We start from the raw sequence: 14,213 nt of genomic DNA, 5'->3' as shown, positions 1-14,213 counted from the left end.
ATCCACAAGCTTCAACTGATCCAGAATGCAATAGCCCAGATAGTAACAAGCTTGGCTTATTTTGCTCATGTAATAGCTCTACTACAGGATCTGCACTGGTTGCAAGTTGACCTCTGGGTACTACTGTATGTGCTGTTTGTCACCTTTAAAGTCATTCATGTCTTAGTATCTGCAATACCACCTAATCCTTGTGGAATCTGCCCATTCAACAAGAGACAGAGCAGCTTGCAGCAGATCCCTACACCAAGGGATGTCAACATCAGGAACCCCAAGACCCCATCTCAGTGATGGCCCCTCTTCTCTGGAAAACGCACCCTGGAGATAAGGTTGGCCTTGCCCCTACCAGTATTCCAGTGGGTTGTGGAAACCTTTCTGCTTAGGGAATGGAAGATGGAATAGTCTCCTAAAAAGATGACATCATGGGTCAGTGAGGAGAATGATTGAAATTTTTTTTCAGTGGGGAGGAGGACTGTATATTTGATTACCATATTGAGAATAATTTCGTAACTTGGTCAGAGCCATTGGATTGGAACAGCATGGAAGACTGCATAATAAATAATAACAACAACAACAATAGTAATAGTAATTCATACAGAAAGATGGCATTCAAGGAGAAACATGGATCTCAAAGCATACTGTAAGGATACCTAACACAGCAATTCTTGAGAAGACCAAGGGCTGGAGTAGGTCAGTATTTGAAAAGAGACTGTCTAGAAACCCAAGCATACTGCTAAGTTTTCTGTTTTGGAAGCAAAATCAAGAGATCAGTGGAAGAACCTATAAGGCTGTAGTTTAGTAGCAGAGGACAGGCTTTGTATATAGAAAATCAAACTCTGCCACTGTCATTTCCTGGAAAAGACCATGATTTGAACCCATGAGAAACCCCTGCCAATCCTAACAAACCAATTTCTCCTTTACTGGACAATAATTCCCATTACTCAGCCACCTTTATCAATACCAATGCTGTTTGTGAATACCAGGAGATGTAGCTCCATATACCTGGAGGACTTTAGATGGAGAAGGTGGCTATGGGGGGTGGGGGGGAAACATACTAATCTGACCTAGACTGACCAATAGTGGTCTGACTGGAGAAAAAGCAAAGTCCTAAAATAGTTAAACATCTTTCCAAATACGACGTAAGTTAAAAGAAACCATAAAGGCATTAGAACACTGGTCTGTAGAAGGCATGAGATGTGCAATGGTATTGGTGAGAGTTACCATAACTGTGCTGTAATACCTGGACAATCACTAAATGGCAGGAATGAGTTACAAAAAACTAACTCTTTGCTGCTATCCAGTGATGGTCTGAATTTTTGCAGTCCACATATGGTAACCCTAGCATCAGAGAGCACCAAGAACTCCACAATTCAACCCTGAGCTACAGATTTCTATTGAAAATGAAATTGCCCTTGTGCTACGCAGAGAAAGGGAGGGGGACTAAACTTGTTCCAGAAGGAGAGGAAGTCCACATAACCCAAGGGTAGGCATCCATTCCAAAGGTTGGAGCAGTGACATAAACAGGCTGGGCTGTGCATTTGAGCATGGAAGTATCTGTTTTCTTTTTTGCGGGGAGGGGGGGAGAAGTGGTAGTTTAAGTCATAAAGTTATATTAAGTCTATCCTAGGATTAACATGAAAACAACAGTGTACTTCTCATCATGGAGGTCTATTCCACCAGTTTTCCACCATTTGGGGCAGACAGAGTTGCAAGATTTTAAAAAATAAAGAGGACAGGAAGCTGACCTCTGACACATGCTGTGGAAAATACAGCAATTCTAATTGTTTGAGCAATAATTACAGAAGATAGATAAAAGCAAAAACAGAGCAGACCTAGTGGAATCTTGTTGTTTATTCGTTTAGTCGCTTCCGACTCTTCGTGACTTCATGGACCAGCCCACACCAGAGCTTCCTGTCGGTATCTACCCAGGGAATAAAGAATTCCTGTCGGTATCTACCCAGTGGAATCTACCCAGGGAATAAAGAATCCAGAAGTAACTACTCAGAGGATGAAAAAGGAAAATGGCAGCAGCGATGAGCGCAAATATAGCCAAATAGTAAAAGTAAAGCACAACCAGCCAAAATTGTGTCTAATGCAAAAATAGATAGATCCTGGAATTCAAGAACTGTTTGGAATGTTTGCTGTTTGTACAAGGCACCAGGAGCCCTGGCACGTTATAAGAAAATATGAAGCAAGAGTATGTTTATTTTAACTTTGGCCTGCTTCCTGTCTCAATCTACTCTTCCAGTTCTATTTGAGTTTTTACAAAAGAAATGTTGCAAATTTTACTTAGTACAGAAGCAATGAAGTATCTCTTGGTGCGCATACCTCCAAATGCTCTAGGAACCTCCATGGCAGAACAAGCCTATCTTACTCCAATAATGCATAAAAGTTTGGTTGAGTTAATGCACTGCACTAAGCCACTATTTGCTTAATCATGGTTTGCTGAATATCCCACAATAGCTGACAATGCTGAATTGTGGCCATGTGTAGCTTGCCAAACCATTCTTGTCAAACACTACACATATACAGAAAGCATTGGGCCACTCCAAAAGCAGTCCAATTACATAAAAAACAACGGGCATATGATTTAGGGATGGCCCCAAACTTTGGGGCAGAATCATACAGTTGGAAGGGAACACAGCGGTCTTCCAGGGCAGGAATCTTCAGACCATCCCAGAGAAAGGGCTGTCCAACTTTTGCTTTTCAAACCTCCAGTGGTAGAGCACTCATGACTTGATTAGGGGTAGCTTGATTAGGGATAGGTTTGGAGGAGGGGGGAGTGGTTTGCAAAGAACTGAAGAATTTTGCTTTTAATTGATCATACTTCTCTACAATTGTTTTTGTATACAGATATACAGTACATAGTTATACAGTAGTTGCATGTCTTGCCTGTCTTGGTAGTTCTTTTAAGTATGGAATTTTATAATTAAGCCAATATGCTGTCAATTATTTAAATACCTACAGCAGTGTTTCTCAACTTTGGCAGGTTTAAGATGGGTGGACTTCAACTCCCAGAATTCCCCAGCCAGCTGGGAGTTGAAGTCCACCCATCTTAAACTTGCCACGGTTGAGAAACACTGCCCTATAGAATGTATGCCCTTAGCAAAGGCTGCTGGTTCAAGGATGTGTAATGCTACTTCTTTATCTCTCCCCCTCCTTCCACAGTAACATACAGGGTCAGCTTGGAAGAATAACAACCAGAGCTTTGGCACTTCCTGCATTTCAAAGCTGCTATGTTCTGTTTCAAAAAAGTGTCTGTAGTGTCTTCATACTTTGAACGATACCTGTGAGTCCCGTTCTCTTATCTTGTATCCTTATCAGATGTAAAGTCATTCCTTCTGTACATGGGGTCTTCTGCTAGTGTGTACGCATGCTTAAACTCTCTTTGATCAACATTCTATGTCATCTTGGGGCTTTGCTCCTGTCTCAGTGCAAGAGACTAGTCACCCACTGTAACCTGCTAGCTTCAGGAAAATAAAACAATCGTTGAATTCTCTCCAATTGTTGGTGTTTATTGGGCTGGGTTTCCCACCACAGCTTTAACATACTATATGAATCCATTCCATTAGGTTGGTTTGTAATGCAAGAGATTTTTCAGACCCCATGAACGGGTTGATTCAGCAACCAAGACAAACCCAGCCACAGAGTAGTCTGAGGGAGCAAATGGGATAACATCATAGACCCTAGTTTAAGCTCCTTAGAAAAATAACACAAAACAAATTTGATATATTTACATTATTTTCTACTATACACTTCAGAAACATACATAAGAATCCAGCACAAATATGAATACTACCGCAATGTTAGTCAACAGACCTCCTTCCCCACATCTCCTAATGCAGAAGAACAATGCAGAAATAAATTCAGAGATTTTAAGAGATAAAAAGCATTTTTCCTCTTTGAATATAAAATACATCACAGAATCATTTAGGATGGCATTTCTCAGAGTTAGTTTTGAAAACCTACAGTTCTAAAATGATTTTTAGCTCTTCCTGATAGCTGGCATGCTAATTCTGCAATAAAAAAGAGCTTTGAACACAGGAAGTGCCAGGTTTGATTCCTCTTGTTTTGAAATTTTCCAAAAAGTCCACTTGGTGGTGGTGGTGGTGGTGGGAATGTGTAAGTGAAAAAGAATCACTACTGCTCCAAGTTGAACCCAAAGGGGTAGATAACATTAATAACCTGACTCCTGAGTAAAGAAATAACACAATGGTAAGCCTAATTAAACTACACAGACATATTCATGAATTCACCAGGTGTACAGGTTGACTCAATAGAGTCATACCTTAAGCAAGTTCAAGCGATGGTCATAAAACTCATCATTCCTTCTCTGTGCTTGGAGAAAACTTTAAAAGCCATTCAAATCTATTGCACATCATCCTTGTACAGAAAACCAGGAAGACCCTTCATTTGGGGGACACATCCACGGAGGAGAAAAGAGAGGTGAGCATTTCAGGATCAGGTTGCCTGAATCAGCGCCCTGGATCCAGAGCAGCCCCTTGCCAGGGAACAGAATCTTAACCGTCTCCATGCACAAAGGTCTTGCAAGGGGTGAAGCAAGGCGGTGGGGGTGGGGGGAGAGGGGAAGTTCAGGGCGTCTGCCACACAAGATCCTTTCAAGCAGCATTTTCTGTGTTTTTGCACGAGGCAAAAATATCAGAGTACAGTTTGTACGGGAGACGCTCCCAGAGAAAACCACACGGACGGAGCACTCACTGTGAGGAGAGAGCATCCAGCCACATCCTTCCATCTCTGTCCACCGCTTCCAGCCACCGCCGGATGCCTACCCCTCACTCTCTGCCTCCTCCCTCGACACTTCACCGAAGTCGGAAGACTCTGGAAAAAAGACGCTCAACTCCACCGAGCCTAACAGTCCCGCAGATCCCCCTTCGCAACGTCTGATACCTCAGCTGCTTCCTTCCTTCCCAGCCTCGGAGGCTCGTGTATCAATCCCGTTTCCAGAAGGGGAGAAGCGCCTTCATGCAGCATCCAGACCCTTCCCAGTAAAGGCTCGCAACCGATTCGGACCAAAAAACCCTCCTCCGGCTTTCCAATCTCCCCAGCCAGCACGAGCAGCAGAAGCCATATCTAGCCGTCTCCGCCTGTACCAACTACCCGCTCCGCTCCGTCCAAAACAAGCCAACAAAGCAACCGAGGCACGCCTCCCCTGCTCTTACCTAAGCACTTTCAGGGAGTGCGGGGGAAGAGAAGCAACTTTCCGCAGCGCTCTCCGGCAGAGGGGAAAGGTTGGCCGGACGAACCGAGTCGCTGCCTGCAAGCGCCTGCAGCATTGTTCCCACTTCCAGAGTGCAAACAAGGACTATAATAACCAATGCTCAGTGCATTGTGGGAAGCGAAGCTTGGAAAGGGGGGATAAAAATGGGACGATGCGCCCCCTAGTGGGAATCAAAAGGGAGGGGATGCTAGGCGAGGACAGTGAAAGTATCATGGGCAAAGGACGTTTGCGCTTGGAAAATTTCTGAGCTTTTAGGTGCCAGTTTTCCTGGCCCAGAAAACTAAGCATACAGATTTGTTCCAGAAAGGCAGCTGTACTTGTCTTTTAGGGCTTGCAAGCTAATACATTTATGATCAGATAACTTCAGAGGACTGTTACAGTACTCACAAAAGCTTATGTAGTAATACACGTGTTTTTAAAAGATCTGAAATATACAAATTTGTTTCCCTAGCAAGTCAAATCACTGGTCTGGTCTATTCCAGTTAGATATTTTCTACTGAAAACAGCAGTTCTCCAGGAGGTAAAGCACAGTCATTCCTATCTGACACTTTTAAATGGGAGAAGTCAAGGACTGGCCCCAGGGGAGGAATTACAAGACAAATGAGAGAGAGGACACTATAGGGGCTAAGCACATGCCTTGCATGCAGAAAATCTCAGATTCAATCTTTGACATTTCCCCTGTGAAGCTATAATCCCTGATAATTCTGATTAGATTTGTGCAGGAATGTCATTATTACTTTCTATTCATACCGTTGTTAATTATGTGATAATATCCAATCTAGTCCATACTTTGTTAATTATGTGATAATATCCAATCTAGTCCATACTTAAATAGGAGATATTAGTAATCTAAGGAGAACCCTATATTTACAGAACCCCCCTCCAAAATCAATGGCATATTTATAAATCACCCTTTGTCTAAATGGAGAGAAACAAGCAAAGCAACCAGTAGGACTGAATGCTAATTAAAGACTAAGAGGGACAGAAAAATGGATGGAAAGGGGAATTAAACAGAATATTTTGGAAATGGCTATGGTATGGCTGGCCGAAGCTCCAAAGAAGAACACTTTCCATTGATTGGAATAATGATTTATTTTCCTGACTCATTTTCCTTCTAAACTGAACCAACTCCCATCAGCATTTGGAGTGCTAATATATATCTGTTACAGAACTTAATGATAGCAGATGGTCAGCATCATCCCTGATTGATAGACTATATTGATGTTTCACATATGAAAATAATACTAATCATTAATATTAACAACAGGTCTGATTAATAGTTGGACAGGAAGGGTGTTAGAAATGACTAGGAAATCCCAGCCCTATATGCTAGGTTTTGAAGTTGAAATACGTCTCAGTAGAAGGCAGAGGTAAACCATGTCCATATTATGTCCAGGAGAACAACATGGATGTCATCAGGAGTAGAGCTTGACTTCAGGAAGACTTCACCTTATACCCCATCCTTCCCCTAGGAGCTCAAGGTAGCATTCATCATTCATAACATTTAAAATGATTGATTTTATCCTTATAAGAATAAGCCTGTAAAATAGGTTAGGCTGAGAAACAGTGCCACTGGCCTACAGTTATTCAGTGAGCTCTGTAGTCAACTAGGGACTGGAACCTGGGTCTTTGTGCCAGCACCATAATCAATAGCTCTCCTAAGATTAGATTATAGGACTGTGTATTAAAGTCTACTTGTCACGATAGCTCAATGCCACTGAGATCCAGCTGCTGATGAGCAACAAAACACTTTGCAAGGAAAAGATAGGTCTCTCTACATTCCAAGTACAGACTATCCCCTGTGTTTCTTTCTGTAGTTGTGACTGGATAGCATCCTCCACTAATCAGAAGGCAGTAAGCTACTTCAGGTGGCTTGGCAGAAGCCATGCATGGCATGAGCTGCAGCCAAAGCTGATCCTCTGGACCAGGGACCACGACTTCATACTCAGAAAGCGTCAAATGATGACGCAGTGACAAGTTGGCCCAGCATTGCCACTTGGGCTAGGATGAGAATGTGGAAGTCCATGAGGACTGACTCTATTCATGAAGACATCCTTTTTCTTCTTCCTTTAAAGAATATTTTGTAGTCATAGGATGACCAACTGCTACAGAAGCAAACTCTTATTTCATGCCTGCAGTCAGCAGGTTTTTATGGTTTAAGTGAGCTTAAGATATGAAATTGTACTTGCATAAAATGTGTTCTCTTTTTAACCGTGGTTAGCAAACTGCTTGCTTTAATATATTAGGAATGTAGACACAGATGTCAAATATGGAATGGCAATTTGGAAGAATGAAAATTGCTAGCTGTGTATTTCACAATCAAACTAATCTCATGGATTTCTGAAAGGGGGAGGGGGCAGGAAACCAGTCTGTCTACCTCTGGTCTGTTTCTGACCATGGAGGCAGTCAGGGCACACTTGCTATTAGCCATGATACTTCATATTGAACCTCCACATGTAGGGGTAGCACATTTGTGAAGCATTTGTTTTTAATGAAAAGAGACAGAACCCATTCCACCTACCCACACACCTACTCTAACCATGTGGATCTACTGATCGTTGATAATAATGCATACATCTGATGACTGCCTTTGGATCTGTAATGATTCTGGTACAATCAGTCATTTAATCCAGCTGCTGCCAGATTCTATGTTATTTCTGTTGAAAAACATAGAGACTGCTAAAACACAGAGTGAGATCTACAAATAACAAGAAGCTATGGACCAGTTAAGCACTGGATATGGCAACCTTTTCTAGCCTGGAAGTGGGATGTCCCAAGATATTTGGAAATCATCAGGTTGACTTTTTTTTTTTTAATCTTGCTGTTTTTGCTTCTAGGCTGGTGCCTGAATTGGGTTTATGAGAATTTGTGTTGTGGGAGAAATTGCCATTTAATCATTTGTCAGGCTGACAAAGCAATTAGTTTCTGCATTCTTCCCTGTGTGGGTTTTTTGATTGTTAAATTGCCAAATTTTCTGAAATGCAGAAGGGTGATACTTGGTAACACACAGGAGGTGATTGATGGTGCAGAAGATGGAGGCTAGAGCAGCTATCGTTGCTATTATTAAGAATAATAATTTTTAAAGGAATCCTTTCTTTAGCTGATCCCTAATGACGGATTATTGCTCTTTCCCTGCGCGTTTTCAAAGTAAATGATTTATTAACTGGTATATTAAAATGTATAGGCTATTTTTCAAGCCAGAGTTTCTCTGAAGAACCATATCACAAACTAAAATGCAAATAATAAAATTAAGCAGCACAATAACAAGAAGAAAATGCAATCTACCACAAGACAAAACATGATTTAATCAACAAGAGCAAATCTATCAACAGCAAAGACTCTTCAGAATAAGGTGGCTTTGCATCAGCTTACTGAAGCAAAGGTGGGCAACCCCCAGACCATTGTCACCTTCTTGTGGTTCCCAAGTGGACAGGGCCAAAATCTGGAGGCATTTTTGAGATGCATTAACCTTTGTGGGTACTCAAGGCATCATTTTACCCTGTAACATCACAGACACCCCCCAAATTGGCTTGCTTTCCTTGAATTACCAGTGTTCTAAAGGGCAAAATGAGTTTTCTATCAAACCATCAGATACTAAAAAGGGGCTAAAATGTCTGACTCTGCCCATTCTGATAATATCACTTTAAGAAAGTCTGAAGGTTAACTTTTAACGGGTTAGATAACTTTTCTGAGACGGAGTCCCAGATGGCTTCTGGATGAGATTTTTATTGTGCAATTGCGCTTTCTCATCACATCCTGTATGTTTAGGGAAGGGTCTAGATAACATTGCCTTCCATTTGTTACTCTTAGGGAAGGAACAATGAGATTGCAGTGTCAAGAATTTTTATCTTCTCAGCCCATCTTGCCATTTTTGAATGTGCTCCATTTCTCTTCTACCTACTAATGGGGGACAAGAAAGGAATTTAAATGGTGAATCCCTAAGGACATGCATTTTTTCACTGTATTCTTTACAGCTGGCAACAAGTCACACATTAAGGGGTATCAGAACTTTGGAAGACCCAATAGCAAAGGGGAAATCTCTTTCAAGTTGACTTCAGCTCCTAATAACTATATGAACCCAGACATGTTTGGTTTATTACTACCTTCTTCTGGGATACTTTTTTTAATTTCCCAGTCTAGTCCAGTTTCCCTGGGTAGTTTCCCAACCCCATACTAGCCATGTTCAACCCTGAATAGCTTCTTGCAGTTGGCCACCTAGCTGGGCTGTAGGAGGATTGCATCAAAATACTGACCGCATTACTGGAAATATAATATCCTCCTATTATATTATATTATATTATATTATATTATATTATATTATATTATATTATATTATATTATATTATATTATATTATAATTACATTATACTTATAATAATATAGGTATAATATTTATGCGCACATGGAAGAAAGTGATTGAAGTAATTGTTAGAAATACTACCAAGCAGTGCTTCTTCCTTCCACCTGAATAATTTTTCACACACTCTCCTTTTTGGACACTTAGGCTTGAGTTTTTAGCCAGTTCTACTTTTACTAGAAACTTCTTGGCACAGCAGACATGTCTGAGTTAAGTGTATGAAACCTGAATAAACTGCCCGGAGTATTTGTATCTTACAAAGCCACACAACAGAACAATTCTTATCTGATCAATGCTCAGAGAGGCTTGCCACGGTTGGCTAAATATTAAGCTCCTCTAAGGCCTAATGCATGGAAGAAGCATTGCTCATGAAATCCTCCATGCAACCTATATTGTATGATTGCAGCAGCAGAAGTTTTGATTGGTGCACGAGGTGCTCTTTATTTAGAATTATCCCATGGCCTGGGCACTACAACCAAGAAGGCCCTGTCTGAGCTGTGGTTCAGATATTGGTGACATACAGGATGGAACCTGCTGCTAGATTTTCAAAGGGTGGGTAAGACCATGAAGAAGATAAGTCTGCATCATGAGGACATGACCTCTAAAAGCAGCTAGCAGATATCTTTGTGCCACAGCCAGCAGGAAATTAGGATGAGTCCATTGTTTCATTGGACAGAGGCGTCTCCAGGAGGGTCTTAAGGGAAGATCTTATGGTCGTGGTAGGTAGACACCGAAGGAAACACTTCTTCAGGTGAACTGGCCCCAAACCATTTCACCTTTGTAGATTAATTCTAGGATTTTGAACTGGTAAAGCACTGACATAATATGATCTCATCAGCCATTTAGTAATCTAGCTTCCCTGTGTTTCCAGAGGCAACCCCATGTATGCTGTACTGCACTGCAATAATCTTGATTGGAGGTGATCAGAATGTAGATAATTATTGAAGAGTAATTTTTCTTTTTCTTTAACTTCTAAAAATACTTTGGTTTCTCTTCAGATCATGTATGTCAGTGTTTTTCAAACTTGGCAACTTTAAGATGTGTGGACTTCAACTAGCAGAATTGTTGGTTGTTGCTTTGTATTTTACATTCCTCTCTGTTTATTTTGTGCTGGTCATTGACCAAATGAAAATTCCTTGTCACTTGTCACTTCTATTCCGACCACTTTTGTCATCATAGGCCCTAGCTTACTCAGAGCCATTGGAATGTAATGCAATTGCAAATTAATTAGTTAAGAGCTTGGAACAGTGGTTACAATAGCCAGTTCACACAGTAGACCAGGCCACTTGTGACCCTTCAAACCCAGTGTGGTCTGCTAGTCATCATTTTGTGGTCTTTTTAGGTGGTTGGCACTTTGCATGCAGAAGGCTTCAAGTTCAGTTTCTGGCAGCTTCAAATTTTTAAAAAAATCTCTAGTAGACTTCATGAAGAAGACCTCTCTCTAAAATCCTATAACGTGTTTAGAGCTAGCAGAAGAGAACTGGACATTTATTAATTGGAAAAATGTTCTCTTTCTTCAAAGACAGCCGCCTTAATAGCCCTCCCTTTCCAATCATCTCACATTAATGTAAATTGTTCAGTAATCCGGTTTTGAATGATACAAAAGTTAGAAGAATGCTTGCTTTTTAAATCTGAGATAGATTAGTAAAATAGAATAGGCCAGCAGGAGCTCAAAAGAAAAGTAACTTCCTGTACTACAGTGTGTGCAATGGCAGGCTTTAAATCATGTGCAAGTGTGTACTAGTTAATATATCTCTACTTTCTGCAAAAATATTTACAGTGCAGTCATGTGCATTTTTAATTATTTTCATAGTTTCTGGGGATTCACTGCCAAGTATTTGTGCATAGGAATGCAGCCTTAACTCAGAGATGGGCTCATGGTGGCTTTGCAATGTAAAGAATGCCAACTGGAGAGAAAAACCCCATCTGTCACAAACTAAAAAGGAGAATTGAACAGTACCTTAGCAAGGTAACAGTAATATCTCCTTTCAAACTCAACTCAAGATGAATTCATGGGCATGTCCATGCGGAGTCCTGCAGGGGCTGTACATTATAACAACTGTGCAAAATATTTTGCATATTTCTATTTCATTCTTAAGGCCAGAAAAGAAACACAGTGACTGAAACTAACATCATTACTTGGATCTTGTCAGTCAAAAATGTCTTCCAGATGAATATGCAATCCCAGCACAGACGCAACATAACCCTTTTAGTTCCTGTATCTCTGTGCCAGTGCTATATTATATTTGAACAAAAACTGCCTTTCAGATGGCAACCTATCAGTGTTTCATGCTTCAAAAAGTGGCCTGAACTTCTATTGGAGAGGACTGTGGCCGTACTCTACCTCCCAGTTTCTGGGCCCTCACTGTAGCAACATGCTATCATGGTTAGGTGAAGGGGCCACAATATAAAAATAATAGATAACAAGGGCTGGAAAAAAGCCAAGGTTTGCCATCATGGTAAGAACCATTTGAGGATTTTTAATGCATTTGGTTGGTAGGCTTCCCTTCCTGGATAAGTTTGAGAGGAATCTGGCCAGCCATCTACTGTACAGTATTAGTGATATTTCGTGTTGTGCACCAGTTACGCCCCTTCCTGGAGTGAGAGGCCTTTTGAATGGTCACTCATGCCCTGGTTATCTCCCATATAGACTACTGCAATGCGCTCTACATGGGGCTACCCTTGAAGAGTATCCAGAAGCTTCAGCTGGTGCAAAATGCAGCTGCACGGGCGATCTTGGGTTTCCCAAGATCAACAGACATCACTCCTTTGCTCTGCGAGCTGCATTGGTTGCCAGTTTGCTTCCAGGTCCAATTCAAGGTGTTGGTTATCACCTTTAAAGCCCGACATGGCACGGGTCCAGGTTACCTAAGGGACCATCTCCTCCCTATCACATCAGCCCATCCCACCCAGTCGTGTAGAGAGGGCATGCTACGGACCCCGTCTGCAAGAAAATTCCATCTGGCGGGGTCCAGGAGGCAGGACTTTTCTGCAATAGCACTTGCCCTTTGGAATATCCTTCCCCCGGAAGTGAGATTGGCTCCCTCCCTCCTGGACTTTAGGAAACAGCTAAAGACCTGGTTCTGCAATTATGCCTGGGGCGGGAGGGAGAGTAGCCATTCTTGGGGATGGTTAGTTTCTTAGAAGGACCTAGCTTGGCCTGCAAATCATAAAGAACTTTTAGCCATTGAGGTTTTTATTATATTTATTGTATTTGTATTATCTTAAGCAAAGGATTGTTACCTTGTCGTGGTGCTGGAGCTTGAGCACCTCAATGATGCCATGAGCTAAACCGTGAAGGGCCACCCAAGACGGGAAGGTCATGACAGAGAGGTCAGACTAAATGCGATCCCTGGGGAAGGTAATGGCAACCCACCCCAGTATTCTTGCTGTGAAAACTAAATGGATCAGGACAACCAGAGATATGTCGGTATACCATCGGAAGATGAGACACCCAGGTCGGAAGATGGTCAAAATGCTACTGGGGAGGAACAGAGGATGAGTTCAACTAGCCCCAGACGTGATGACGCAGCTAGCTCAAAGCCGAAAGGATGGCTAGCGGCCGACGGTGCTGGTGGTGAACAGCGAATCCGATGTTCTAAGGATCAACACACCATTGGAACCTGGAATGTAAGATCTATGAGCCAGGGCAAATTGGATGTGGTTATTGGTGAGATGTCAAGATTAAAGATAGACATTTTGGGCGTCAGTGAACTGAAATGGACTGGAATGGGCCACTTCACATCAAATGACCACCAAATCTACTACTGTGGACAAGAGGACCACAGAAGAAATGGAGTAGCCTTCATAATTAATAGGAAAGTGGCTAAAGCAGTGCTTGGATACAATCCCAAAAACGACAGAATGATCTCAATTTGAATTCAGGGCAAGCCATCTAACATCACAGTGATCCAAATATACGCCCCAACCACAGATGCTGAAGAAGCTGAAGTAGAGCAGTTCTATGAGGATCTGCAGCACCTACTGGACAACACGCCTAAAAGAGATGTTATTTTCATCACAGGAGCCTGGAATGCTAAGTTGGGCAGTCAAATGACACCTGGAATTACAGGTAAGCATGGCCTGGGAGAACAAAAGAAAGCAGGACATAGGCTGATAGAATTTTGCCAAGACAACTCACTCTGCATAACAAACACTCTCTTCCAACAACCTAAGAGATGGCTTTATACATGGACTTCACCAGATGGACAGCACCGAAATCAGATTCACTACCTCCTTTGCAGCCAAAGGTGGCGGACATCTGTATAGTCAGTAAAAAGAAGACCTGGAGCTGACTGTAGTTCAGATCATGAACTTCTTCTTGCACAATTTAGGATCAGACTAAAGAGATTAGGGAAGACCCACAGATCAGCTAGATATGAGCTCACTAATATTCCTAAGGAATATGCAGTGGAGGTGAAGAATAGATTTAAGGCACTGGACATAGTAGATAGGGTCCCGGAAGAACTCTGGACAGAAGTCCGCAACATTGTTCAGGAGGCAGCAACAAAATACATCCCAAAGAAAGAGAAAACCAAGAAGGCAAAATGGCTGTCTGCTGAGACACTAGAAGTAGCTCAAGAAAGAAGGAAAGCAAAAGGCAACAGTGATAGGGGGAAA

At 41.8% G+C, this 14,213-nt stretch overlaps 1 protein-coding gene across 1 annotated transcript in view; it reads right to left on the bottom strand.

The window, feature by feature from the left end:
• Positions 1 to 5,300, bottom strand: part of EXTL3 (exostosin like glycosyltransferase 3) — a 167,308-nt gene extending 162,008 nt beyond the window's left edge. Inside the window, exon 1 of the mRNA XM_063300780.1 lies at positions 5,178 to 5,300. The gene's annotated coding sequence lies outside the window, so the exon portion shown is untranslated. The remainder of the gene's footprint in view (positions 1 to 5,177) is intronic.
• Positions 5,301 to 14,213: the final 8,913 nt, after the last annotated feature.

The sequence above is a fragment of the Candoia aspera genome, chromosome 1 (genome assembly GCF_035149785.1).
Source record: "Candoia aspera isolate rCanAsp1 chromosome 1, rCanAsp1.hap2, whole genome shotgun sequence".
Taxonomy (NCBI): Eukaryota; Metazoa; Chordata; class Lepidosauria; order Squamata; family Boidae; genus Candoia; species Candoia aspera.
This window is presented reverse-complemented; position numbering and strand designations above follow the sequence as displayed.